Source organism: Erinaceus europaeus, chromosome 10 (genome assembly GCF_950295315.1).
Source record: "Erinaceus europaeus chromosome 10, mEriEur2.1, whole genome shotgun sequence".
Lineage (NCBI taxonomy): Eukaryota > Metazoa > Chordata > Mammalia > Eulipotyphla > Erinaceidae > Erinaceus > Erinaceus europaeus.
The window spans coordinates 26,410,257-26,436,338 of NC_080171.1; the positions used below are offsets into that span (position 1 = coordinate 26,410,257).

At 53.1% G+C, this 26,082-nt stretch overlaps 2 long non-coding RNA genes across 2 annotated transcripts in view; both read left to right on the top strand.

Moving 5' to 3' along the window:
• LOC132540860 (uncharacterized) overlaps window positions 1-17,715 on the top strand; it is a 34,200-nt gene extending 16,485 nt beyond the window's left edge. Inside the window, exons 2-6 of the long non-coding RNA XR_009551984.1 lie at window positions 6,571-6,630; window positions 7,117-7,314; window positions 7,526-7,645; window positions 8,165-8,266; window positions 17,352-17,715. This is a non-coding gene — a long non-coding RNA (uncharacterized LOC132540860). The remainder of the gene's footprint in view (window positions 1-6,570; window positions 6,631-7,116; window positions 7,315-7,525; window positions 7,646-8,164; window positions 8,267-17,351) is intronic.
• LOC132540859 (uncharacterized) overlaps window positions 1-26,082 on the top strand; it is a 234,429-nt gene that overhangs the window by 140,258 nt on the left and 68,089 nt on the right. The gene's annotated exons all lie outside the window — the stretch shown is intronic.

Genomic DNA, 26,082 nt, shown 5'->3' on the forward strand with positions numbered 1-26,082 from the left:
CCACTGGCTTCCTTTGAACCCCGAGCACCCATGACATCATCTCCTGCTTCTGTCAACATGTGAGCCACCGTGCACGAGGCAGGGCAGGTACGAGCACATCTGTGCCACCAGAACTCAGGCCAGCCAGTCTTTCTGCCTCATAAAGAGATGGCGTCAGGCAGCCTTAAAAATATTGCCTCAGGCAGGGAGATGCTCCCCAGGCTCCACACAGCACTGAGTAATCACAGTGAATTATCATCAATTTATTTGGAAGGACTGAAAACAGCAATATCAAAGGGGTTGCAGAGGCCGCCCTCCTCTGCTCCAGAGAGAGCTTGGATTGAGGTGTAAACTTCACGACTCTGTGCAGTAAGGAGTTGCCTCTCAGATGCCCCTGTGACCTCCTCCTGGTGTCCACTTCCTAATGTGGTCACCCCATCCCATGCTGTGTAGAACTAGCCTGTGTCACCATCACTGTGGATGTGTTGGGGAATGACTTGGATGCTGGGTCATAGCAGACCTGGTAGCTTTGCCTGCTCCCTCCTGCCCCAATGGCTCTGGGAAGCCGGCCACCTTGTTGTGAGGATGCTCAAGCAGCACATGGAGACACGCATGTGGGGAGGAGCCCAGGTCCCTGTTGTAGGAGCACTGAGTTCATCAGCAATGTGTGCTCATCCATAGAAGTCCCCATCAAGTCATGCCTTCATCTCACCTGCAGCATCCTGAGAGATTCCAGGCCAGATCTACTTGGCTCACCTTCTCCCACAATCCTGACCCAAAAGTATTCTGGGCAATTTTCAGTGGTTATTGCTGTTTATGTCTGTCATGTGCTACAGGGTAATTTCTTACACAGTGATAGCACAGTATATGACTTTACATCACGGGCTGGAATTCAATTCTTGCGTCCCCACTGACCCCACTGGAAGCACCCACAGGTACGGGGTAGCTCATCTGGGAATGTGCCTGTTCGGTCATGTGTGTGGTGCACATTCGAGACCAGTTCCCAGCGTAGTAGGAAGAACTGTGGGCGTCTTTCCCTCCACCCTCTGTCCCTCCATCTCTCTCTCTCTCTTTTTCTCTCTGGGTAAAAAAAATTTGGTTCTGAGTGGTGAAGCCCTGGTAACACCAAAAAAAGTAGGAGGAAGGAGGAGAAGGGGAAAGAAAGAAGGAGGAAAGGGAGGAAGAGAAAGAGGAAGAGAAGGAAAAGAATAAATAGGAAGGAAAGATAAAGGAGAAGAAGAAGAAAATTAGGGAGAAGAAGAAAAAGAGGAAGAAGAGAAGGAAGAAGAGGAAGGAGATCCCCTCAGCCCCTCAGGGGCTTCTTGGGCAGCTGTCATGCTGATAGCTTTCAGAAGAGAGTCCATGGCTGAGGGGTGGGAGTTTTGAGCTCCCCTGGGGGTGTTTGATCCCTGGAGCTGGGATAGGAAGCTACCCAGTGTCCTCTTCTGTCGTTCAGGATGCCTCCACATCCCAAGATTGTAGGAGAGCTTATGAGTTCACATAGGCTGGAATTGGTGGCAGTTCTTACATAAAAAAGAACTCACTAGATGAACCCACTGGTAAACAGGCGAAAATGGCAAGTCAACTAGTCTGTTCCTGACAAAACAAATAGGCTCATTCTGAGATGCTAGATGCCAACCAGGTCTTGTCCTCCTAGCCAGGGTGAGAGCAGGTTTGAAGGTTCCCTCTGCCTGCTCCCCCCACACACACATACACACATTAGGACTGACCCTGGGTCCATAATCCATCCCTTCCAATGCTGGAGAGGCAGGATCAGGGGACACAGAAGCAGGTGAAATAAAGCTGAGGACTCAATGTGCAATGAGGTCCCCCAGTACTGTGCCCCCCCAACACACAGCAGAGCAGACCCCAAGGCAGGCATTGGACATGCCACCTACAGCTCCCGGGTGTGACACCCCCTCCTGGTAGCCCTGGGAGCTGGAGTCCAGGCTGCCTCTGTCCCAGGGCTGGGGCCATCCATCTTGGTGTGACCCTATTAAAGCCCATTCTAAAAGGAAGAAAGGGGTGGGCTGGAGGGGGAAGGGGAGAAAAATGATGCTGCATCAGGCCTTTGTCTGCGCCTTCCCCCGGGACCTTGGGACCTTGAGCAGCAAAGATAAAAGGGGGCCCCAGGCTGGGCAGGGGAGGGGGAGGTTGAAATCAATGGGGTGACTGTGGGAAGATTCACCAACAAATAGCACTCTCTGCCAGGGTCCCAGACCCTGCCCCTTACCCTCCCACTAGCTATAAATATAAATATTATTATTATTTATATATTATTTGTCTATGTATTGGACAGAGACAGAGAGAAAGTGAGAGGGGAATGGGAGACAGAGAAAGAGAGACACTTGCAGCACTGCTTAAAAGCTTGTGACGGTGGGAATCAGGGGCTTAAACCCTGGTCCCTGCGCATGATAACGTGTGTTCTACTAGGTTTGCCACTGCATGCATCCTCCCCATTAACTTTTATACCCTCAAACCCTCAGCTGTCTGGGTGCTGAGACACCCATCAACCCCATACAGATGCAGCCATATCTCTCCCCTACCCCAGCTGCAGGCCTAATGCGACTGGGGCAGGGGCAAGGGGAGCAGGTCAGGAAAGGCACCCAGCTGGCCTAGCAAAGTTAGAATGCTGGGATTTCACCCCAATGCTGCAAAAGGGTCAGAGCCCCCCAGAGGTAGTGCTCCCCAAGTGTACATGTTGCTGGGCACCCCAACACCAGCAGGTCGAGTCACCAGCCACCCAGGGACAGCCTCGGCATTACCAGTTAGAGCTCAAGTGTTGCTGCCCACACAGCCCCCAGCCCCTTGCAGTGTGGCCTGATTGTTGTGTGCTGATATGATCGAAGGGTGAACTCACCCTGCACACACCCTGTTGTGTGAAAGCAGAGACAGGCAGGGGATGGTGGCATCTAGAGCAGGGGCCCATGGAGCCACACAGCTTGAGTCACCCAAGGTCTGGCAGCCCAAGAGGCAAGGAAAGGCCTTCCAGACATGACCCCATGGCTTTGTGACACCTGATTTTTTTACTTGATTTGTTTTTGGTTGTTTTGTTTTATAATATTTTTAACTTAATTTTATTTGATAAAACAGAGAAATCAAGGGAGAAGGGGGATAGAGAGACACCTGTAGACCTTCTTCACCGTTCATGAAGCTTCCCCCTGCAGGTGGGGATGGAGTCTTGAGCCCAGGCTCTTGCACACAGTAATATGTGCACTTAGCGAGGTGCATTACCACCTGGCCCCTGGGGACTTTATTTGAAGCCACACAGTGTGTCACTCAGTCCAAGGACACTCAGTTTCAGGCCTCTGATGGAGGCTTCCAGTTGTCATGTGACTGGTGGTGATGGGGCAGGGTTTGTACCTGAACCTGTCATCCCCAGAGATCCTCCCACTTAGCCTGGAACTGCATCCAGAGGGGCGCAGAACCACCTTCAGGATAGACTGGGCATCCTCTGGAGGATGGGGTGTCCCAAAAGTGGTCTGAGAAGGGCCTGCTGCAGGCGGCTACTGCCCTCAGGTGTGGGGCACAGATCCCTGAAGCAACATAGTGAAAACTGCATAGCATGGGTTCTGTCAGTGGTTGGAGTGGGGGTAACAGCATAGCAGTTATGCAAAGAGACTAATTCCTGAGGCTCCAAGGACCTCAGTTCCATTCCCTGCACCACCATAAGCGAGAGATGAGCAGTGCTCTGGTGAAAATAAACAAACAAACAAACAAAGTTTCTTTTGGTGGTTGGTTTCTGAGTGGTAGAGCCCAGGGCTGGTGAGAAGTGGCTTGGGGGTGGGGGTCCACCTCCTGCTCCTTGTCACTGCATAGGAGGTTGTCCATCTCCATACCCCAGCCCAAGATGTCCCTGGGGACACATTCAGACCTCAGCTCCAGGAGAAACCTAGTAGGTAACAAAGCCTGTGTCTCATGGGAGCCCGGGGCCTTGCTGACAGGGCTGCATTCATCTTTTGCAGAAACATTAAGGGCTGACTGGAGCTCAGTAGGTCAGCAACCCAGCCCAGCCCCTCCAACCCTACAGAACTTTGAGACAGAAGCACCCAGCACCCAGCTCCCTGGGCAGGGCTGCCGTGACACTTCTGTTTCTTCTGGGTGCCTTCCCTGGGCTGTGTATCCAGCTTGCTGCTCACAGTACAAGGTCACGACCTATGTATTAGAACCGCCCCTTTGCAGCCTGAGGAGCCAGAACAGTCTTTTCAGCAGAAGTACCAAGCCAAAAGAATGAACAAGGCTGGTCAGGTATGCAGGAAAGGGGGCTCCAGAGGCCCCAAGAATATAGCCCTTCATGAGCAGTCAATGGTCCTGGCTAGCTGGGGGGCAGAGCTGGAACTGGGTGTAGGAGAGGAACAGCCAGGTCACACAGGGCTGGGTAGGTTACATGGTAGAATTCGAGGGTACTGGGAATTACAGAAAGGTACTGGAGGAGAGTCAACATTTAGAAGATGCTCTGGAGGCCAGGTGGAGGTGAGGGAGCAGATGTGTAGATAGACCTCCTCAAGGAGATAGGGACAATATTGGGAGGTCTGCCACAGGCTAGGTGGTGGTGGGTAGAGGGGAACTGGAGCAGGGAAGCAAACAGACTGCTCCTTTGGCAGCAGCTGCCTGGCTGGTTTGCTGGGAGGCCTCTGCCCTCAAGGGGTGTGGGGACCAGCCTCCCCACAAAGAGTCAGCATCTGCTTAGTGGTATTCAGCATCAGGCTGAGTTTTCACAGACATGAGGGAAAGGGGCACAGTGTATTGACAGAAGTGCTCCCAGCAGGTGCACAGAGCCCCCCACCCCCACCCCATTGTCATTATGGAAACAGAGTCCATGAGTCCGTCCAGGTAAGTGCATTCAGTGCATGTTAGAGCATCATTACTGAGTAGAGAAAGCTGGGCTGTGGGGAGGGTGCCTTGAATAGGGGACACAGGCAGATAGATGCCTTAGAATGAATGCTTTTATTATTTTTTTCCTTCTCCTGCAACTCAGGGATCTTGAATATGGGCAATCCCATTCCTCTCATGCTAATTCTCTCATTCTTTTTATTTCAGATAGAGAATGGAAGGGAGATAGCACTGGAGCTTTCTCAGGTCATTCCCATATGGTTCTGGGGCTTGAACCTGAGCTACACGTACGACAAGGCGCACACACACACACACACACACACACACACACACACACACACTGGGTGAGCTATCTCCTGGCTCCTGATAGTTCATGTGTCATCTTGACTAGGCCACTGGGTGACCAGATATTTGATCCCACTGATCTGATCTGGGTGTAGTTGCCAGAATGTTTCTGGAGATTTGCATCTGAATCCAAGGGCTGAATTAGCAGACTGCTGTTTCCAGTGTGAAGGGTCTCAGTCACTCAAAGGCTTGCCTGGAACAAAAGCAAGGCCTCCCCTGGAGATTCCCCAACAGGATCACTGGAGGTTTCCTCCTGAGAGCCCACACCACAGGTTGCGATTTGCCAGCCCTCATCATTGGACAAGCAGATCTCTCCTTTCTTCCTTCTTTCCTTCCTTCCTTCCTTCCTTCCTTCCTTCCTCCCTCCCTTCCTTTCTTAAAGATTCTATTTTATTTACTATTACTTTTTTTTTTCCTACCAGAGCACTGCTTAGCTCTGCCTTGTGGTGGTGTGGAGGATTGAACCTGTGACTTCGGAACCTCAGGCTTGAGAGACTCTTTGCATAACCATTATGCTATCTACCCTCACCCTGGACAAGCTGACTTCTGATAATAAGTGCACACTAACACACACACACACACACACACACACACACACACACACACACCAGTTCTGTGACTCTGGGAAACACTGGCTAGCACAGTCCTAAGATTTCATGCCTTTCCAAGTTCAAACCTGGTCCCCATTGCACTGGGGAAGCTTGGGTCTCTCTCTCTCTCACTCCCTATCTATCTATCTATCTATCTATCTAACTATCTATCTCTTTGTCTCTGCCTCTCTCTTCCTATCTAAAAATTTTGGTCTGGAGCAGTGATTCTACAAGCCTGAGGGGTAACCACCTCCATCTTTAGATGTGCCTTCCCCACCCACCTCCCAAAGAAGCAAAAGAAGTGAAGGACAGGCTGGGCTGGCAAGGGAATGGCAGTCATGGTCCAGATTTTTCCTGGGCGAGCAAGGGGCTGCCCACAGGTCTGCAGTCCTTTCTTTAACCTGCAAGGTGAACCCCATTCTAAAATGATCCAGGGTGGAGCTGCTTGGCCTGTTTGGAAGGAGGCAGGGCTCAAGTCCAGGAGGGTCATGCAGAGCTCCTGGTGGTCATCCTGGCAGGAAGGCCTCCTCCCCTCTCAACCCCCAGACTAGGCCTGGTTCCAGCTGGTCTTCAGCTCTGGCCACAGGCATGGCCCCTCCAGGAAGCAGTCACCACATGAGAGATGGGAGCCAGGTTCCTGCACTCAGATGGTCCACCTCCCTCTCTCAGGGTCATGGCCACTGGGATCAGGTGTTTGTGAAAGCTATCCCTGGAGAAACATTCGGAAGCTCCATTTCCAGCCAGGGCTAGGGTTCCAGAGGTGGCTGGGCACATGCTATAAACACCATGGATCAAATACACTTCTCTCCCCTCTCTTGTCTAGTGTCGCTCACCTGCTTGGCTCCTCTGGCTGTGATCCCGTTAGCTCAGGACCAGGGCAAAGGTGACACCTCCCTCCAAGATTCCTCCCCACCCTGAGTTCACTCTTTGGGGGCCATATGTGTGTGTGGGGTGGGGGGTACAGAAGCAGGGTGTGAGTCCATACAGAATGAGCTCTCTACAAAGAGAAGGGACCACAAGTCACCAGCATTTGTGTGCCCACTGTCTCCTGGTCTTCTCAGGAAAATGCTCCCTGACTCAAACCAGGAGCGGCCAACAGGAGGTGAGATGAGATGCCCAGCCCTGTGGGGGCCCAGGTGGTGGCACACACATTAAAGTGCAAAAGGACTTGGGTTCAAACCCCTGGTCACCACCTGCAGAGGGAAAGCAGTGCTCCAGGTGTTTCTATGTCTCTCCCTCTCTATCTTCCCCTTTCTCTCCATTCTGACAATCTCTATCTAATAACTAAATAAAGATAATAAAATAAAATAAAGGCCCTTGGGAACTTGTTGAGAAATGGCATTTCATTGTCTCTTCTGCTGCTGCTTAGAGAGCGCTTCAAACACACTGCTCCAGCCTTGAAATGGATGTCGCCCTTCTCCCCACACCCACTGTCATCTCCTAGAAACCAAGGTCTGAGTGTGACAGCACAGCAGCCTCAGCCATGCACATTTCCATGTGTGAATACGCACATCTGTTTCCACTCTGCTCCCGGGGGCGGTGCTGGCTGAGGGCTGCCGTCTGAGCAGTGAGTACTGAGTGGAGATAATGGGGAGGTGGACACTCCTGGGTAGAGGTGGCCCTGGCGGAGGGCTGGGGCTGCACAAGCTAGATTTGGGGCCCCTGGAGGACCTGCTCTTTCCCAGTTGGCAAGACCCCTGCCCTGGAAGCAGCTATCTTCTCACTGTCCTGCCCAGGTGCCCAGACCCTGCCTGTGTGCCCCTGTAACTCTGTTTCAGGGAGCACCTTTGTCTGATGCATGGGAACTCCATTCACCTGTCCAGCTCTGTTTGCATGCACTCATGCCCCCAGGCTTTCTCCCAGGACTCCTGAGCAGACCCTGACAGAGATGCATGTAGGTACGGTCTCCACCAGGGTGCAGGGTGGAAGGCTTTCCACATCTCACATGATTCCCACCACAGCGTGAACTGATGGGCTTGGCTTTGAAGACATACATGCACAATCGCTAATAGAGAACCTGCTAAGCACAGACCCATAGTGGTGGCATCCTCAGCCCAGATCAGCTCACAGTAAAAGCTTCCTGAGTGGGTGGGACAAGGTGCACCCTGCTCTCCCAAAAAGGACATCACTGCCTCATTGGAATGGGACTAGGTCACACTGTGGTCTACTCCTGGGAACCAGTCTTGGAAGTTTCTCAGAGCAGAGGCAGTGGTGGGGGGTTCGGGAGTGCTGGGAATGATGTGGACAGGCTTCTTGAGGGGGGACCTCAGGGAACATGACATGGGACCATGAGGATCTGGCCCAAGAGGGGACAGAGTGAGCGCACACAGGGAGAAGCACGGCCCAGTCCTCAGCATGCTCCTCTGATCATTAATTAATTAATTAATTAATTAATTCTTTCATTCATTCATTTGCAGGGCCAGTGTACTTTAGATCTCCAGTGTGGCACAGGCGACCATGAGTGCACAGATGACACCTGTGTCAAGTTGAAGAGGAGCCCTCTCCTGCCCCAGGAGCAGGTATTTGGAGTTGGGGGGGGGGGAGGTTTGAGAGTGGTATCCCTGGCAGTTAGGTGAACAGGGAGGTCATGCAGAGACAAGGCTGGACTGCTGGCAACCCTAATCAGAGAGGTGAAGGCCCAGCTGTTCCTCTAACCTCAGGCCTGGGCATCAGGATCCAGCCCCACTCACCTTTGACCCCCGGAGTCCCTACAATGAACACTCTTCCTCCAGGGCAGAGTGGTGTCTCGGAGAGCTTGGACTGAGCAGGGAAAAACAGCATCCCCACCTCAAACTCCCAGACAACTCCCCCCAAGACCTTCCCAAGACCCTAGGAAGATGCTGAACTGTGTGCTGGGGCCACTCAGCCAGCCCCATCTGAAGTGCCAAGGCATGTCCACACTCCAGAGCCATTCCTCTCAGAGCCTCGCATCACAGGGGAGACCAAAGGACTCCTCTCTCCCCCTTTCTCTACCTTCCTCTTCTCTTTCTTTCAGCTCTGCCTCTCAGATCAGCATATCCTCCCTCCCTTACATGAAGGCTGGCGTGATGATGAGGGCATCAGGCTTTGGGAACCCTGTGAGTCAAGCAAGCTTGTGACACCAGCTCAAATGACAGGCTGAGGCTGGGCCCTGGCTGGTGATGACTGACAGGTCTAGGGTTCCCTGTCAAGCTCAGAGACATGCCCTCTGGGCCTCTGGAATCTGTGGTTCCTGAGTGGACCTTCAAATGTTCAGACAGTCTGCAAGGCAGGTCTCCAAAGGCTCCAAGGTCCCCAAGGAGCCTGCAGGCCTATATGCACATCAGCCTTGCAAGCAGGCTCCCATCTGCAAGGTGCAGAGATGACTCACCCCTGCAGGGCAAGTGCTCAGGTTCACATGCATGCCCCATGCATACTCAGAGCAGAACCAGATTCCAAATCCAGCCTGCCCTCCCTCCACATAGGGCTGGTCCACCCCCTGCTGGGAACTGGGTGGGAACAGAGGCCCAGACCCCCCCCACCCGACATCCTTCTCAATGGCTGCCATCATGCAGGCTGATGGATCACCCTTCTTGCTGACTCAGCAGCCTGCCAGGACACAGCGCTGACTCTGTGGGGTTGTCCAGTGCTGCCACCAGAAAGCACAGCAGCAAGACCCCTCTGCTGGCTCTAGGGGAAGTGGGGGACTATTCACACCCCTTCACTGGGACTGTAACCGCACCTCCAGGTGCTGACAGGCCCTTGGCCCCAAGGTCTCTAATTTGGGGGCAAAAGAATCCCCAGAGGGGTCTGGTGGTGGCGCAACTGGTAAAGCATACATGTTACCATACTTGAGGACCCAGGTTCAAACACCCAGTCCCCACTTGTAGGGGGAATTTTCATAAATGGTAAAGCAGGCTATAGGCATCTCTCTCTCTCCCCTCCTCTCCCTCTCTCATTCTTCCCTCTTGCCCTATTACTCTCTGTGTCTCTATCACAACAATAATAAAATAAATGACAGGGGATGGAGAGACAGCATAATAGGTCTGCAAAAGACTCATCATACCTGAGGCTCCAAGGTCCCAGGTTCAGTCCTCAGCCACCATCAGCCAGAGATGAGCAGTGCTCTGGTCTCTCTCTGTGTCTACCTTTCAGTCTCTCTCTCTCAAATAAAATAAATGAAATGTTTTAAAATAAAAACATTGGGAGTTGGGCAGTAGTGCAGCAGACTAAGTGCATGTGGTGCAAAGCGCCAGGACTGGCAGAAGGATACTGATTGGAGCCCCAGGCTCCTCACCTGCAGGAGAGTTGTTTCACAAGCGGTAAAGCAGGTCTGCAAGTGTCTATCTTTCTCTCCCCTCTCTGTCTTCCCCTCCTCTCTCCATTTCTCTCTGTACTATCCAAAAACAACGACATCAATAACAACAACATTAATAACTACAACAATAAAACAACAAGAGCAACAAAAGGGAATAAATAAATAAATATTAAAAAAGAAAAATATATTAAAAATAATAAAAAACAAAAACAATTAAAAAATAACAATAACTTTAAGAGCAGCCTCAGTCCAAAGGGGCCAGAGAAGGTAAGGGAAGTCCCCAGGCCCTCTGTCACACTGGGGTCATCAGTTACTATTCTCCCTGGGAAGGACAACTGCCCCAGGATTTCCAGGAGCCCCAGAATATGAGTACTCATTTGTTCCTGCAATAAAAGATCAAGAATCAAAAAAAAAAAAAACACTCAAGAATCAAAACCATTCTAAGGCTTGCAAATAGCTCACTTGGATAGCGTGCTGCTTTGCCATGCGTGCGGCCCAGTTTCAAACCCAGCCCCTACCACACTGAAGGAAGCATCAGTATTATATTCTCTCTCTCTCTCTCTCTCTCTCCCTCTCTCTCCCTCCCTCTCCCTCCCCCCCCCACCTCTCTCTCTCTCTCTCTCTCTGTATTAAAAAAAAAAATCCAGAAAAATCTATGAGGTGTGCTTGGCCTGTGGGTGGTACAGCTTCCCAACCACTCTGCAGGGTTGCCCAGTTTCTGGCCCATTTTGCCATGTGATAGTCTCATGAGACCATGGGAGCCCACTACCCTGTCCAAAGGCTGACACCCACAGGCTGCCCGTGCCTACCTACCTACTGGTCCCTGGAATATGATACTAGGTGGCAAGACTACCCAGTGGTAAGCAGCTGAGAGGTTTGGGGGGACATGTTTTCTCACTCCAGGGCTGAGGTTCCACATGGCTGGTCCCAGAGTTTGACTGAGGTCACTTTGGGGAGTTCAGCTGGGCAGAGCTGAACAGACCCCTCCAGTCCATCTGCCCAGGCCTCTCTGATTCTCCACGGCAGAAGACCCTTTGTCTTAGTTCGAAGAGGGGGAGGGGGGGGCAATGGTGGCTTCCTCTGGGGCAGAGGCAAAGGGAGGGGGAGGGCTCAGCTTCATTCATCCCCAGGGGCTGAAGTCCCCCCTCCAGCCTGCCTTGCGCCCAGGTGCCTGACTGTCACCAAGATAAAAGAGACGTAATTAAGTTCCAATCAGCAGAGTGATTTGTTATCATAATATAATAGCCCCTCTAGCCCCTGGGCCCACAGATCTGTCTCCATCAGCCCAGCCCGAAAGGGAGTCCCTGGCTACCTGACTCCAGGCCTTCCTGCACCTAGGGCCCAACTGCTGGGGGAGGGGAAAGGGGTATCCACCCAGCCTGCCCATGCCCAGCTGCATACAGCCCTCCCCCCCACCCCCACATCCAAGCTGCTGAAGGTGATAATGAACTCATTTTTCTAAGGAATGTTCACCTGGACGACAGCCCCCTCCACCCACAGGCCCAGGGGAGAGGCAGGGCAGAGCACAGGCAGGGAAGGTCCCTCCCACCCCCAGCTGCCCCGGGCTGCTGGCTGGTGTGCCGTGAGCTGCTCCTGGAGGGTTGATTTATATGGGAGCCACCGGATGCAGCCACTGTGTCAGATCACAAGAAGGGGGACAGGCAGGCCCCCAGCAGCCCAGCCCACCTGGCCTTCTGTGGGAGGAGGGGAGGGCGCTCCAGCTGCAGCCCCTTGCTTGGGCACCTGAGCTCCTCTCCCCACCTCGAGCCCACCCCTCACAATCACCCTGATGCCACAGAGCCACCACTCTGAAATGCTCCCTCCCTGAGAGCTACCATGCCCCTCCCCCGTAGACACTCTGGAGTCAGCCCCTGGATGCTAGTCCAGAACACTGCCCCAAAGACCACAGCTGAGCCCTTGTGATGCTGGGTGACTTGGTTTCTCCATCTGAGCCTTCTGACAGGACCGTGTGTTGTCACAGGAATTGAGGCACTGAGCTCCAGGAGCTGGGGATGGACTCCAGGTTCTTATTTTGCTCATGGCTGGAAGAGTAAGAAAAGAGAATCCAGAAGGTAGCTGGCTCCTCCAGGCTGGGGACATCTCTGGGCAGTTTGTTTACACCTCTCTGCTTTTCTGTGGCTTCCATGTTTGCTAAAACGGGTCTGTTGACTTGCAGGAGGGAAGCAGGGCTGTGTGTGGCCAGGAGCCCGCAGGGGTGTGTGGGGTGGCTGTGGGCAGCCACAGAGGGCTGGCGGGCAGGCAGGTCTGGGAGGTAGCAGGGCGGCTGCCGAGAGCATAGGGCAGCTTTGCATCCGGCCCCTGCCGCCCACAGGCTGCCGTCCTCCTGTTGGGGAGAGCAGGGGCTGTGGAGTGGGGGACTCCCACGAACGGCATAGATGCTCACACCAGCCCTGCACACTAGGCCCAACATAAAGGGCACATTGGGCACCTCCAACGACCCCTGGAGACAGGCAAGTGATGTGCATTTCCCAAGGCAAGGTCATAGGACCCAGAGAGGCCCATAGCCACACAGCTCCAAAGGACAGAGCTGAGCCCGTTACTCACTGGAGCTCTGGAGACTGTCCAGGGCTCAGTGAACCCAGAATTACATGAGTGCCCAGCAGGGAGGCAACTTGCCACAGGACCTGACAACTGTGACTCGTGTTAAGGATGCCTAATCCCAGGCTGAAGGGCTTTGGGGAAGTGCACGTGGCTGTCATCCCAAGCAGGAGAAGAGGGTCCAGCCAGTCACACACTCCAGCCTATGCAGGCTGAGCTCTTATCAGCTTCTGGGGTCTCTGCACCTGCTACCAACATGTGGGTCCCAGGCATCTCCCCTAGATCCAAAGCCACACCCACTGGAGGTGAACCCACAGATCCAGGACTGCTGAGGCCCTGGGGCTTTGAGCCCCTCTGTAGGTGTCCTGAGACCAGAGGTGGGCTGTCCCCCAGGCAGATGCTGGAACAGGGTTGCTGTGAGCTCCAACCCCAAATCTTGGGGCTAGCTAGATGTGTGTCTCTGAGAATCCCATGAGTGAAGTTGGGTGGGCACGGAGGGAGAAGGGGCTCACAGGTACTGTACAGGTTCCCACAGGCTAGCAAAGCCGAGTGTGGGTTGCTGTTTCAACAGTGCTAACCAGTAGGGCCAGCCAGGCTGGTATCTAATGACAAGCACAGTCCACTGATCTGGCCTGAGCTGAGAGAGCTGGGACTAGACTCTGGGAGGAGGTCCCTGTGATCATCTGTGTCTGACCTGGGTGCACAACAGGGCCTGGCAGCAGGTTAACCTCCCTCCAGAGGTGAAAGGCCCATAGTTGCATGCCAAGGTGTAGGATGCAGGTCAGCCAGCCACTCACACCTCTGTCTGCCCATCCATCCATCCATCCATCCATCCACCCATCATTTATCCATCCATCCATCCATCTATCCACCCACCCATCCATTCATCCATCCTACCCAGGTCTGCAGGGCTGTGATCGCCCAGGAGATCCTGTGAGGACTACCCTGGGGTCAGGGAACTGAGAAGGACCCAAGATGCCCCAGTGAGGGCTCCACCCTGCAAGGTGACAACTGGAGACCAGGGGGACGGGGTACAGGGAGGCAGAGGGGGCAAGGGGACAGGAATGAACTCCAGCCACACCAGCCCCTCCTGCCCCTTCTGTGTGGCAATGAACTTCAATCTCCGTGAACTCCTGCATTCCATAGATGGGAAGCCAGTCCTGGCCCCACTGAAGATGTGTGTCCTCAGAGCCAGGACCTGTCTGGTCTGCAGTGAGAGGCTGCAGCTCACTGGTCTGGGCAACTGCCAGCTCCCCTAGGGGGGTGCCCTGCGAGCTCCTGGGTGCATAAGGGAACCAGCAGGGAAAGCACCCAAACCCTCACAGGAGGCAATAATACCATCAGGAGGCAAAGGGGTGGCTGGTGCCAAGCTGGTTATAGCAACACTATTCATCCAGTGGGAGCTGGAACCATCCCAGGAGCTCAACAATGGGGAGTGGTATGCCAGTGGCCCAGAAGGCAGCTGCACTGACCCCATGGGCACACCGTGCTTGGCACAGCCGACCAGGACGGCCGGGTGTGGGCAAGACTAGGCGGGTGGGTACACCAGCTCACTGCAGCTCTGTGGCTGCCAGAGGCTCGTGGGGCCCCAAGGTGCAGGCAGGGGGTACCCTCAGCACCAAGAATGATGAGGGCCTCTGCCTCTGCAGGGGGTTCTGGACCTGACTGTGCCCTTCCCAAGACAGCACAGGGCTCTTAGCCTTTCTCAGCAGGGGTGGCAATGCAGGGAGGCACTTATCCCCTCACTTCCCTGTAGCAACAATGCTTCCTTACACCAGAGGATGCCACCAGGCTCTGACCTAGCTGGAGGGCACATGGGGATGGGCAGTTTGGATTCTAATAAGTGACAAGGGGGTGCAACAGATCCTCAGAAATGGACACTGCCTGGCACCCTTGGGAGCAAAGAGCACATCTGACAATAGACTTCCCCTCCTTTTTCCCTCTGACCTGAGCTGATCTGCATGCTTTGGGCAACCTTTGCCTCAGTTCTTTGGCATACTCAGGTGGGAGTGTGGGAGAGCTGTAGGTGTCATGGAGGAAGGAACAAGAGTGTCACCACCCCAGTTTAGGTCACAGATTCAGGGCTAGTCTCCAGGAGGGACAAGAGCCAGCTGAGAAACTGGGAAGCCCAAGGGCAGAAGCACTGTGCTACAGCCACCTCACCCCCCAGTGACCCCCAACCCCATCCTGGGACCACCTGGGCTCATCCCTCCTCCCCTGGACCTGCCACTTGGACTGGGGCTCCCTCCCCAGACCTGGGGCAGCTCATCCGGAACCCTCAGGCAAGCTGAGCACGTGTGAGCATTTTTCTCCCATGGGTTATAATTTTCCTTCATTTCCCCTTTCCAAACACGCTAATTAAACGGACATTGTTGAGACAGCTGATTGAAATTCACAAACGCACCATCTCTTGAAAACGTGGGTACCTCTTTTTCAAAGGCGAATGTGCACATCCTGCCAACTGCATGGGACACACGTGCTCACCGGGTGTGGACACCCAGCCTCACCTGGGCAGCAGCACCACTACAACCCTGAAGCACAGAAAGCCTTAGAATGTTCCCTTTCCTGGGCAGTGCTGGAGCACGGGGAGGGGCTGATCAGAGGCCTTCACATGATACTACCCTACTCGTCACCCACCTCCCCATTTCAGGGGGTGCCTCCTTCCTGACCCCCTCTCCCTCCTTCACCCCCAAACCACACAGAGGCATCTAGGGATAGCCTTGACCAAGCTGGTGAGAACCTGGCTCCCATTCAAGGTGGAAGAGCAAGGACTTGGTGAAGGACAGGAAAGCCTCAGCCTTCCACAACCCAGGGAGGCCAGTCCTCTAAGTGGTCAACCACATGGGAAATATGCCACATGGGAAATATGCCCCTACTCCCATTAAAGGTGACACCTTGGCTTTTAAATCAAAGTGCTACCTAATTCAAAGGAACATAATGTATCTCCATGTTCATAGCTGCATTCTTCACAATAGTCAGAGTGGAAGCAGCCTAAATGGCCATCAACAGATGACTGGTTAAAGAAATCATGGGATATCTATTCCATGGAATAGTACTCTGCAATCAAATAAGATAATATTGTGTCTTTTGGGACAAAGTGGATGGAACTGGAGGTGATTATACTTGGTAAAATAAGAGATAAAAAAAAACAAAACTACCAAATGGTTTCACTCAAATGGGAACTAGAGAGAAAGAGAGAAAGAAAGAGAAAGAAAGGAAGAGAGAGAGAGAAAGGAGCAAACTGTTTCTAAAGAACTATGGTGGTTCTCTTTGGGAGACAGGAGGGTGAGGACACAGTACTCTGGTGGTTGGTGTGGTGTGGAACTATACACTGTCATCTTACAATCTTGTAGCCCACTATTAATCACAAATAAAGAAATAAAACAAAGAGAAATATAAAAAATAAATAAGAGTGTTACAAGAACTAGGGCAAGTGTGGCTAACTCTCCCAGAAGGCCACATCAGGGTCCCTTTCCCTTCTGCTGTACCAGGACTCTTGGTACTTTGCCACATGGGACTGTCACAGAGCAGGCTGCAGGGCTGCCCCACTCCCCAGACCAAGTGCTTGCACGGACAGCAGCAAGGGTCTGGAAACAGCATGGCTGGGTCCTTGGCCATGTGGAGCCTTCAGCTGCTGGCCTGCAGGCTGCAACAGCACCCTCAGTTGTGCCCTCCTCTCAGTCACCTGCACGGCAGCCACACCGCCTCCAGTGTCTGTCTCTTCTGGCCCCCACAGTTCCAAGTCCTGCCTCCTCTCTCCCCACCTGTGGTATTGTCTCTGTGACCCTTCCTACAGGGAACATCTGGGTTGTGCTTTCTGGAAGGCAAGGCTGAAGTGTCACAGGGCTGGACACCCCCACCTTCTAAGGCTGTACCCCCCCCCCACACCCTCTTTCATTCTGGGAGCCTTATCTCTCTTGCCCATGCCCCTTGCTATTCACCTCTCATTTCTAGCTGTCTTCTGTGGGTTCCCAGCTCATGTCAGATAAAGCTGCCACAAAGATAAACCTCTGGAAGCTTGATCCCACCTATCGCCCTGTGCAGTTGCAGAAACCCCACCTGTCTCTGTTCCTGCTTTGCCCCCCACCCCACTGGTGAGACCACTGCTACCCCATCTACTGTGCCATGGGGTAGAGGTGCTGGGTGCTACAGCTAGCAGGGCAAAGACCCTAGCAAGGAACCCTGACCTAGAAGCCCAAGGTCAGGCCAAGATTCCAAGCCTGGTGCTGACTCAGATGCCCATTCCTGGGGCTCCCATGGTGCCTCCCCTGTACCCTCTGTTGAAGATGGGGGTCTCTGCCTGCTGCCCCACCCACCCAGGGCTCATGCAATAGGCCATGTACAGAGGCAGGAGGTTGGTCCTGCCATCTTGGTGAGGGAGTCTGCGGGCCCCAGGAACTGGCCCAGCAGAGCTTGAGTCCCCTCCTCACTGGTGTCTGGAGGGCATTCTGGAGCATGTCTCTGGGAAGGAGAATCAGAGCCAATTTCCCACCCTTGGAAGGCCAGAGATTCCCACAGTGAAGGTCCCCACAAAAGGTGGCATTTCCAAGTCAGTTCCTATTGGTCCCAAGATTCCATGAGAACCACATACAAAAAAAAAAAAAAAAAAACCTAGTATAGCCACAGGCCCTTTGGAATATAACTAAAATATGCCTACTAGCTACCTACAAAATGGAGGAACCTCCAACTTTTCATCTGTACTATTCCAGCCTTTAGCTTCATGATTGTTCAACAACTTGTTTGGCTTTGTATGTTAACTCTCTTTTCAGCCACCAGGTTCCAGATGCTAGCATGATGCCGACCAGATTTCCCTGGACAGACGACCACACCAATATGTCCTGGAGCTCTGCTTCCCCAGAGCCCCACCCTACTAGGGAAAAAGAGAGGCAGGCTGGGAGTATGGATCGACCAGTCAACGCCCATGTTCAGTAGGGAAGCAATTACAGAAGCCAGACCTTCCTCATTCTGCATCCCACAATGACCTTGGGTCCATACTCCTAGAGGGATAAAGAATAGGAAAGCTATCAGGGGAAGGGATGGGATACGGAGAGCTGGTGGTAGGAATTGTGTAGAGTTGCACCCCTCTTATCCTATAGTTTTCTCAATGTTTTCTGTTTATAAATTTAAAAATGAATACAATTATGACTAGTAAAAAAAGGGGGGAATCACTGGGACCCAATCAGAGGCCTGGCTCACCTGATTCTGTATGTGGGAGAAGGAATTTTCTTTTTTTTATATTAGTGATTTAATATTGATTTATAAAATCACATGTCAACAGGGGTATAATTCCACACCATTCCTACCACCAGAGTTCTGAATCCCCAATCCCTCCACTGCAAGCCACCACAGTTCTCCTAAGGTTGCAGACATGGGTTAACTATCATCTCTACAACTATCTGTCTACATTTCTACACAGCTTCTCCCTTTTTCTTCCAGGTCCAGTCCTCTATTCCCCCTCCAAGCCACTCGTGACCCTATCACTACATCCACATCCCTTTTCCTCCTCTCTGCAAGTCCTGATAGAACTGGAGTTCAGAGCCCTCTTGTCCTCTTCCTCCTATTAGGGGGGAGGAAATTTTTAGAGCTTGATGACTGTGGAGAAAGGAGATGAGCACATCATAGTGGGGACTAGATACCAGGCAGCCACTGACTCCTGGGGCCTAGGGAAGCCGGGCCTGGAGACCCCCTTCAAAGGAGACCTTGTTGCATTTTCACAGGGCAGGGCAGGCCAGGCCTGTCACCCTGCCATCAACCTCTGAGTTTGTGACAGTGGCCTGAGTGAGCGCCTGCTGTGTATCACCAGTGGGAGAAATGTGTGGAGTCACTGCTGAGACTCAGGAAGCACGTGGGACTGGGAGAGTGCCAGAGGGAAGGCTTCCTGGAGGAAGTGGTATAACCAAGCAGTAGAGAGAGGTGCCTAGCAGAGGGAAGGTAGTGCAATTCTGGAGCCAGAGGGAGCCTGGATGCTGCACTGGGGACTGAGTGTGTGAGTGTGAGTGAGAATGTGTGAGTGTGTGGCCATGGGCATGAGTATGTGTGTGATTAAGCATGGGAATTACTATGAGTGTGAGAGCATGCCTGCATGTGTAAATGTGTGGATATGAATATGCATGAGTGTGAGTTTGAGTATGTGTGTGAATTAGTGTGTGTGTGTGTGTGTGTCTGGGTGGAGGCTGGGTGTGGCCCAGGTGGGGTTGGAGATCCCCAAGAGACACAGGACAAAGAGGGACTGAGTCACAGAAGTGTCTGGCCACAAAGCCGATGTCTCTGCGACAGGAGGGGATGACATTGCAGCCCCCAAGCTGAGAGTCCCCTCTCCCAGGAAGTCGCCTCAACCTTGCTGTCCAGGATGGCTCCCAGCCCCACTCCCAGTCCTGCGTGTCTATCCCAGGAAGAGTGAAAAGCACAGGCTTTGAGGCCACACCAGGGCTGTCACATGTAGGCTGGAGGACCAAGGTTGGGGACTAAACCCCAGAACCTCCCCTTCTTTGTGTCTGGTGCCAGGTGAGGGCCAGAGTCCTGTGTGTATCCATCAGTTCAGCTGAGTAATGAGTCCCCCCACACTCAATAGCCTGGCAGTAGTTTCCCCCATGTTCTGGGAGGCTGGTTAGACTGGCCAGGCTACATACTGAACTGGGGTCCCCTCTGTATCCCTTCCCTCTCCCCAAATCCCTGGTCTCAGAGATGTTCCCTCAGAGCAGGCCACCTAAAAGAAGGAAGGGGAGTCTCCCAGCTGTGTCCTGTGTCAGCCCTGTGTCCCAGACTAGCACTATGGCAGGGCAGGAATCCTCATGCTGGGGCTAGGCACAGCCTAATCTTGCTAGAGGTGTGAGGGGTGTCTGGTCCGGGGCCACCTTCCTCCTGCAGGCAGGAGATGGGGTGTACCTTGCCCAGCTCTGTTGGGAGCTCTCTGCCCCTCCCTCAAAGAACTTAGAAGCTCTCCTGTGGGGGATGGCAGGGCCCCCTGTCTTCTTAGGTGCCCCCAACCCATGTCAGATTTTCTGAGCCATCCCTGGCCCTGGCAGGGGTGCCCTGGGCGTCAATAGCCAGGACCACACAACTGTTCCAACTCTACCATCTAGGAGGGTTGGTGTCTGTCTGACCCACATCCCACATCTTTACTCTCAAGGTGTGACCTTGGATGCCAGTCCACTTCCAGGCTTTAGACCAGATTGTATCCTGGGGACTTTGGGAGAAAGCCCTGAAGCAGGCATGGAGAGAAGTAGACAGAAAGCATGCAGGGATCCCTAGAGGTATTTGTCCATTGAACAAGGAAGAAGACAGGGTCAGGCAGCCTTGAGGGAGGCAAGGGGCCTGCCAGGCTCTGAGAGCAGAGATACACCCCAGTAAGCCTAGGTCACGCTCCCCTGATGCAGAAGGTCATTCCCCACCTACCTGCCAGAGGTTATGCAAGTGCCTCCCTCTTCCCACAGCCCTCCCCCCAAAATGCCTTATTCTACCCTGAAAGCCATTTGTTGAGGGAGTCAGGAGGTACCCCACAACACAGCCCACCTCCCAGCTTAGAGCTCAAACACAGCAGGGCTCCTCCAGAAAGACAGACCCTGTCCAGCTGTCTGCCACCCCCATTTATCCCTCACCTTGTCCTTCCAGGGCCTCTGGCCCACAGCACTCAAACTCCCAACAATTGTGTATCTCTTTCCCTCTGGAACTGGGCAGAGAGGCCCCCACCACCCTAATAATGCCAGTAGGGGAAGGAGGGGAGAGAGGAAGGAGGAGGGGAAGGAGAAAGGAGAGAGGAAGACAAAAGGAGATGAGAAGGTAAAAGACTGGAGAGAGGAGGAGAGAGAAGCAAGGTGGGGCAGAGATGGAGGGAGTGTGAGAAAGCAGGAAGTTAATGCAGGGATGGAGGAAGTGGGAGAGTAAAGGCAGGTGGGGCAGGGATGGAGGGAGGGGGAGAGGGAAGCAAGGTGGGGCAGGGATGGAGGGAGGGGGAGAGGGAAGCAAGGTGGGGCAGGGATGGAGGGAGGGGAAGAGGGAAGCAAGGTGGGGCAGGGATGGAGGGAGGGGAAGAGGGAAGCAAGGTGGGGCAGGGATGGAGGGAGGGGGAGAGGGAAGCAAGGTGGGGCAGGGATGGAGGGAGGGGAAGAGGGAAGCAAGGTGGGGCAGGGATGGAGGGAGGGGAAGAGGGAAGCAAGGTGGGGCAGGGATGGAGGGAGGGGAAGAGGGAAGCAAGGTGGGGCAGGGATGGAGGGAGGGGGGAGAAAGAAGCAAGATGGGGCAGGGATGGAAGGGGGGGAGAGTCTTGCCACCTTCCTTTGTTGTCTGTCTTAGCACCACTTAGCCCAACTGTTAAAAAGATTCCAAGGCAATTAGGCTCAAGGGAAGCCATAAATCTCAATAACCATCAGCCCAAGTTTTCTCCCCTCCTTGAGACAACAGATATAATTTCATTGGTTGCGGCCCAGACTCCCAGAGGGTTTTCTGATAAAAAGGCAACTTCTTCAAAACAGCAGACCCAGTTCCTCTGTCTCTCAGGCAGCCCAGGGGTCAAGTTTCTCTGGAGCAGCTGGGCCTGGTGCGGGAGGCTGCTGGAAGCTGGATCCAGGTGGCTCTGGGCAGAGAGCAATCAGGGCTGGCCAAGGGGTCAGTGTTAGGCCAGGGGCTCCGGGTCCTTCCACAGCCTCCTTGAGCTTGACCCACTGTCCGCAACGATTGCCATCTAGTTAGTGAACCAGTGGCTACCTGTCCAGGTTCTCACATCCACTTTGGGGTGGCTCTTATAGGTGAAATACCCCCCCCCTCACCCTCTAAGTACAGCCCCCATGGGCCCAACTCTGTCTGAGGGATGCCCAGAAGCCAGCCACATGCTCTGAGTCTCCATGATGAGGTTTGGGAATCCTGAAAGGTGTCAAGGAAAACTCTTCTTTTGGCTGCATGTCCCAGGAGGTAAAAGGAATAGAAGAAATCCCAGGTCAGGGACCTGGTCAGGGAGCACTGCAGGGGCCTGTCCTTTCCCCAAATCCTCGCTCATGCCCCCATTGTCTGGTAGCCCAGCCTCTTCTCCCAACATTTAAGTAGGGCCTGCTCTCTCGAGTCTCACAAGATAGGGACAGGGCTCTGGAGCAACCTCCCAGAAAATGGGGGTGGGGGCAGATTTGAATTATTTATTTTATTTATTATTATTAATTTTTTTATCAGAGCACTACTCAGCTCTGGCTTCTAGTGGTTCTGGGAATTGAAACTTTAGAGCCTCACACATAAGAATCTCTATGCAAAATCATTATTCTGCCCCACCCCTTCACCCCTACCCCAGATTTGAACTCAGCAGCTTGCTTCCTAGATCCAAATGCCAGGCTATCACTAAACAGTACAACAGGCACCACCCTCCAGAGCCTTTGGTTGTCACTAAGTAATAGGCTCCATGAAGTGACCCAACAATTGGGAGTGGTCTTGCATGGCCCCTGCTCCAGGAAGTCTCCCCTGATTATCCTTCCCTCCCAATAAGAAATGGGTTGTTTCTGTAGGCTCTGCATCCTACTCCCATGGGGAAGGCAGATGAGGGGTGCCATCTCAGCAGCCCCACCACCCTGTCCAGAGTACCCCACAATGCCACCAGAGGTACCCCCAGGTCTCTTGCCCAAGTGCAAGGTCCAGGATTCCCATGGTAATATAAGAGCAAGGCCCTGCTCACGGGGCCTGGGAGGCACCATCTCCTGACAGCCCCTCCTTCTGTAGCATCACAAATGATGGGTCCTGCTCCAGCTGGTCAGCTCTCAGATCAGCACTTCCCATCACCAGAGAAGACTCAGCTCCTAGGCAGCCCGAAGGTACCATAGGGCTTCATTGTCCCCTTGAGTACTTGAGCCATGGCTGTGCTGGGTCCCATAGGTGACTATGAGTGGTATCCTGGACCCCAAGATCCTGAATTGGAGGCTTTGTCAGCATGGAGCAGGTTTTTCTGGGAAGGTCCCAGTGCAGAATGCACCCATGAGGGGACGCGGTCTGATCCACATCTGGAAGATCAGGGTGGGCTGCCTACAAGGGGCAGCATCCAAGCTGAGACAGGAAGGCTAGGAGATGAGGCACCATTCTGTTGGGCAAGCAGCAAGGGCATGCAGGGCACAGGTGGGGAGAAGTGTCCATCCTGGGAGCCAGCAGACAGAGCACAGAGTGGCCAAGGAGGGGCAGGCATCTCTAGGCTCCAGGAATCTGGGCTGAGTGCAGTGCTGCAAGATCCTAAAAGAGGAAGTGGAGGGAAAGGTAGTGGCTCACTCAGTTGAGTGTACATGTTACCAAGTGCAAGGACCTAGGCTCAAGCCCCCGTTTCCCATTTGCAAGGGAGATGCTTCACAAGCGGTGAAGTAGGTCTGCAGGGGTCTCTCTGTCGCTCTCAGTCTCTATCCTCCCCCTCCGCCCTATCAAAATATATATAAAAAACAAAGTAGGAGGGGGTGAGGGTGGTGGACTCTGGGTTAAGCAGACATATCACCATGCACAAAGATCTGAGTTTGAGCCCCCACTCCACACGGGCAGGGAGGATACTCATGAAAAGTGAGGTAGGTGTGTAAGTGTCTATCTTCTCCCATTATCTCCCCCTTCCCTCTCAATTTCTCTCTGTCTTGTCAAATAAAAATAAAGTAGAGGGAGTCAGGTGGTAGCACAGCAGGTTAAGCGTAGGTGGCACAAAGCGCAAGGACCACGTAAGGATCCCGGTTCGAGCCCCTGGCTCCCCACCTGCAGGGGAGTCACTTTACAAGCGGTGAAGCAAGTCTTTCTATCCCCCCTCTGTCTTCCCCTTCTCTCTTCACTTCTCTCTGTCCTATCCAACAACGATGACATCAATAACAACAACAATAGTAACTACAACAATAAAACAACAAGGTCAACAAAAGGGAGTAAACAAATAAATATTTTAAAAAGATAAAGTAGAAAGAAAAAAATTGAAAAAATGGCAGCCAGGAGCAGTGGGTTCATAGTGCCACAGCACCAAACCCCAGCGATACCCCTTGTGGCATCAAGAGAGAGAGAGAGAGAGAAGGAACTGAGCAGATGGACATGGCTGGTGCTCAGAGAGTGAATGAAAGGAAACCCTGTGTTGGGGAGGGAACAATCTCCAGACCCCCAAGAGAGCAAGGCGCCTCTAACTCTGGCTCCAACCCTGCCAATGTCTGGCTCAGACTTTCAGTCCCCTGTGCTGGGACTGTGATATTTCTCACTGGGTCAGGTCTGGGACACTCCTGCCAAGTCCAGTGCTGGATATCTCCCAAGCCGAGGCTTCCTGGGGGGCACAGCGGAAGGTGGGCTGGTGCCAAGGGCCTGTGTCCCCTTCCCCAGCCTGGGGCCACCGTTTTTTACCCAATCCCAGGCAAATTAGTGATGGAATTTCCCAGGTATCATTGGCAGATATGAGAGGACAAAAGGGGTGGTCACCTGGTAGCATGACTCAGGAGGCAATCAGGACATTCCTGGGTAGATGAGCACTGCCCTGGGACCCAGCATAAAGCCTGGAAACTGAGGCACAAGCACGGCAGCTCCCAGGTCATGGACAAGAGGTGGGAGCCCTGCCCTCTACCACTGCTGTCTCTCTCCTCCTGTACACCAAGTCAGGGCGGGTCCACCAGAAGGCTTCCCATGGGCACTGTCGGGCTGGCTTCGCGAGAGGAGACAGACGACCAGGGACTCATGGTTGAGCTGTACGCAGTATCTCTTTATTCATGCAGGACGCAGCACAATCTAAGCCGAGCTAAACTAAACTAAAACTAAAAACTGAACTAAAACGAACAATCCTGTCCTTATATATATACTTTCCAAGTAGGGTGTGAACAGGATGTGACATAAAGAGGGTGGAGAGAAAAGTGACTGGTGCAAATCAGGGTGTGACAAGGAGAGGGGGCGGAGCAGGCAAGAATTACCACTGAACCACCAATGCCCTGGAGGGAGGGTGGTGCTTTATGTAAATGTAAAAGTGATTTATGTAAATAGACCGCAGCTTTGAGTGGGATCAAACCAATCCCTATACAGGCATACCGGTGCCTGGTTAAGCAGAAGCCAGGGGGAGCTGGCATACTACCCAACAGGGCACCATCCACTCATTGACCCCAGGGCATCTGGAGTGACTAATGGTGGGAGGGGTCATGGAGAGAATCTGATGGAACCTCCCTCAGCTTCACCTTCCTACTTGGACTCTGGGGCCTGGGCTCACCTCTTTGTCTACTTCCGGCATGAGTGGCCCCAGCAGCAGGACATCCCATGAGAGCAGACTTTGAGCCAACACTGCTGGGACCACATCCTGGCATGAAGCTGCAGGAAGGGCCAGGGAATGACTGTCTCTGCTGGCCTGGTTGTCCCTGGCAGGCCACCCCCATGCTCTGTGAAGGCAAAGCCCAGGTGGTGCCTGCTGAGACCCAGCCTACTGGTGGCCTGACCAGAGCCTCCTTGGGGCCCAGGGCTAGTTGATCAGCCTCTGTGGCACCTGTTCTCTGTACCCTGGTAAAGAAGGCCTCAGGGGGCCAGGCAGTGGCACACCTCATTAAGTACATGTGTTACCACATGCAAGGATCCAAGTTCAAGCCTGCTCTCCCTATCTACAAAGGGAAAGTTTCACAAGTGGTGAAGCAGGGCTGCAAGTGTTTCTGCCTCTGTCTCTATCTCTATTCATCCCCTTTCCCCTCTCAATTTCTCTCTATCCTATCAAATAAAATAAAGTTTTTTTTTAAAAAATTTTAAGTGGAGTAGAGCTGCAAAATAATTAAATAAAATAATTTTAAGTATAAAGGAAAAAGAAGGGGGTCAGAGGGTACCACACCAGGTTAAGCACACTTAGTATGAAGTGCAAGGACCCGCTAACCCACACAGGGATCCCAGTTCAAGTCCCCAGCTTCCCATCTGCAGGGGGTTGCTTCGCAAGTAAAAGCAGGTCTGCAGCTTTCTATCTTTCTCTCCTCCTATCTGCCTTCCCTTCTTCTCTCAGTTTCTTTAAGCAGTAGATTCACAATGTAGGCACTGAGCCCCAGTGATAACTCCTGGAGGCAAAAAAAAAAAAAGAGAGACTCTCATGGCTTGGGAACTTGGGAGGCATTGAAGAGTCAGGGTCTCTTGCCATCAGCACCTCCAGGACAAAAACTCCAGAAGAACCCACCTCAAGGACCTGCTGGACTCTGGGGTCATAGAAGGCCATCTTCTGGTCACATCTTGGCAAACAGGGCAGGGGGACCTGTTATCTGCACAAGCTTCCAGGTCAGACAGACTCAGGTTTGACGCCCAATTCACTGTCCATTGTGACCTCGAACAAGTCACCAGAGGCATGTTGAGTCCCCCCCCCTCCCCCGTGACTGAGATGGAAAGAGGACAAGCCTGGGAGGGGAAAGGACATGGACCCCATCTACACTTTCTCCAGGCTGACAGTCCTCTCAACCCTTACCTCCAAGCTCAGAACTAGGGGTTCCCCCTCCAGGGAACCCTCTCACATTCAGCCTCACTGCTCTGATGGCTTGTTCAGTCTGCTCTGTTCTTTGTATTAAGGTATCCAGAACTCACTGT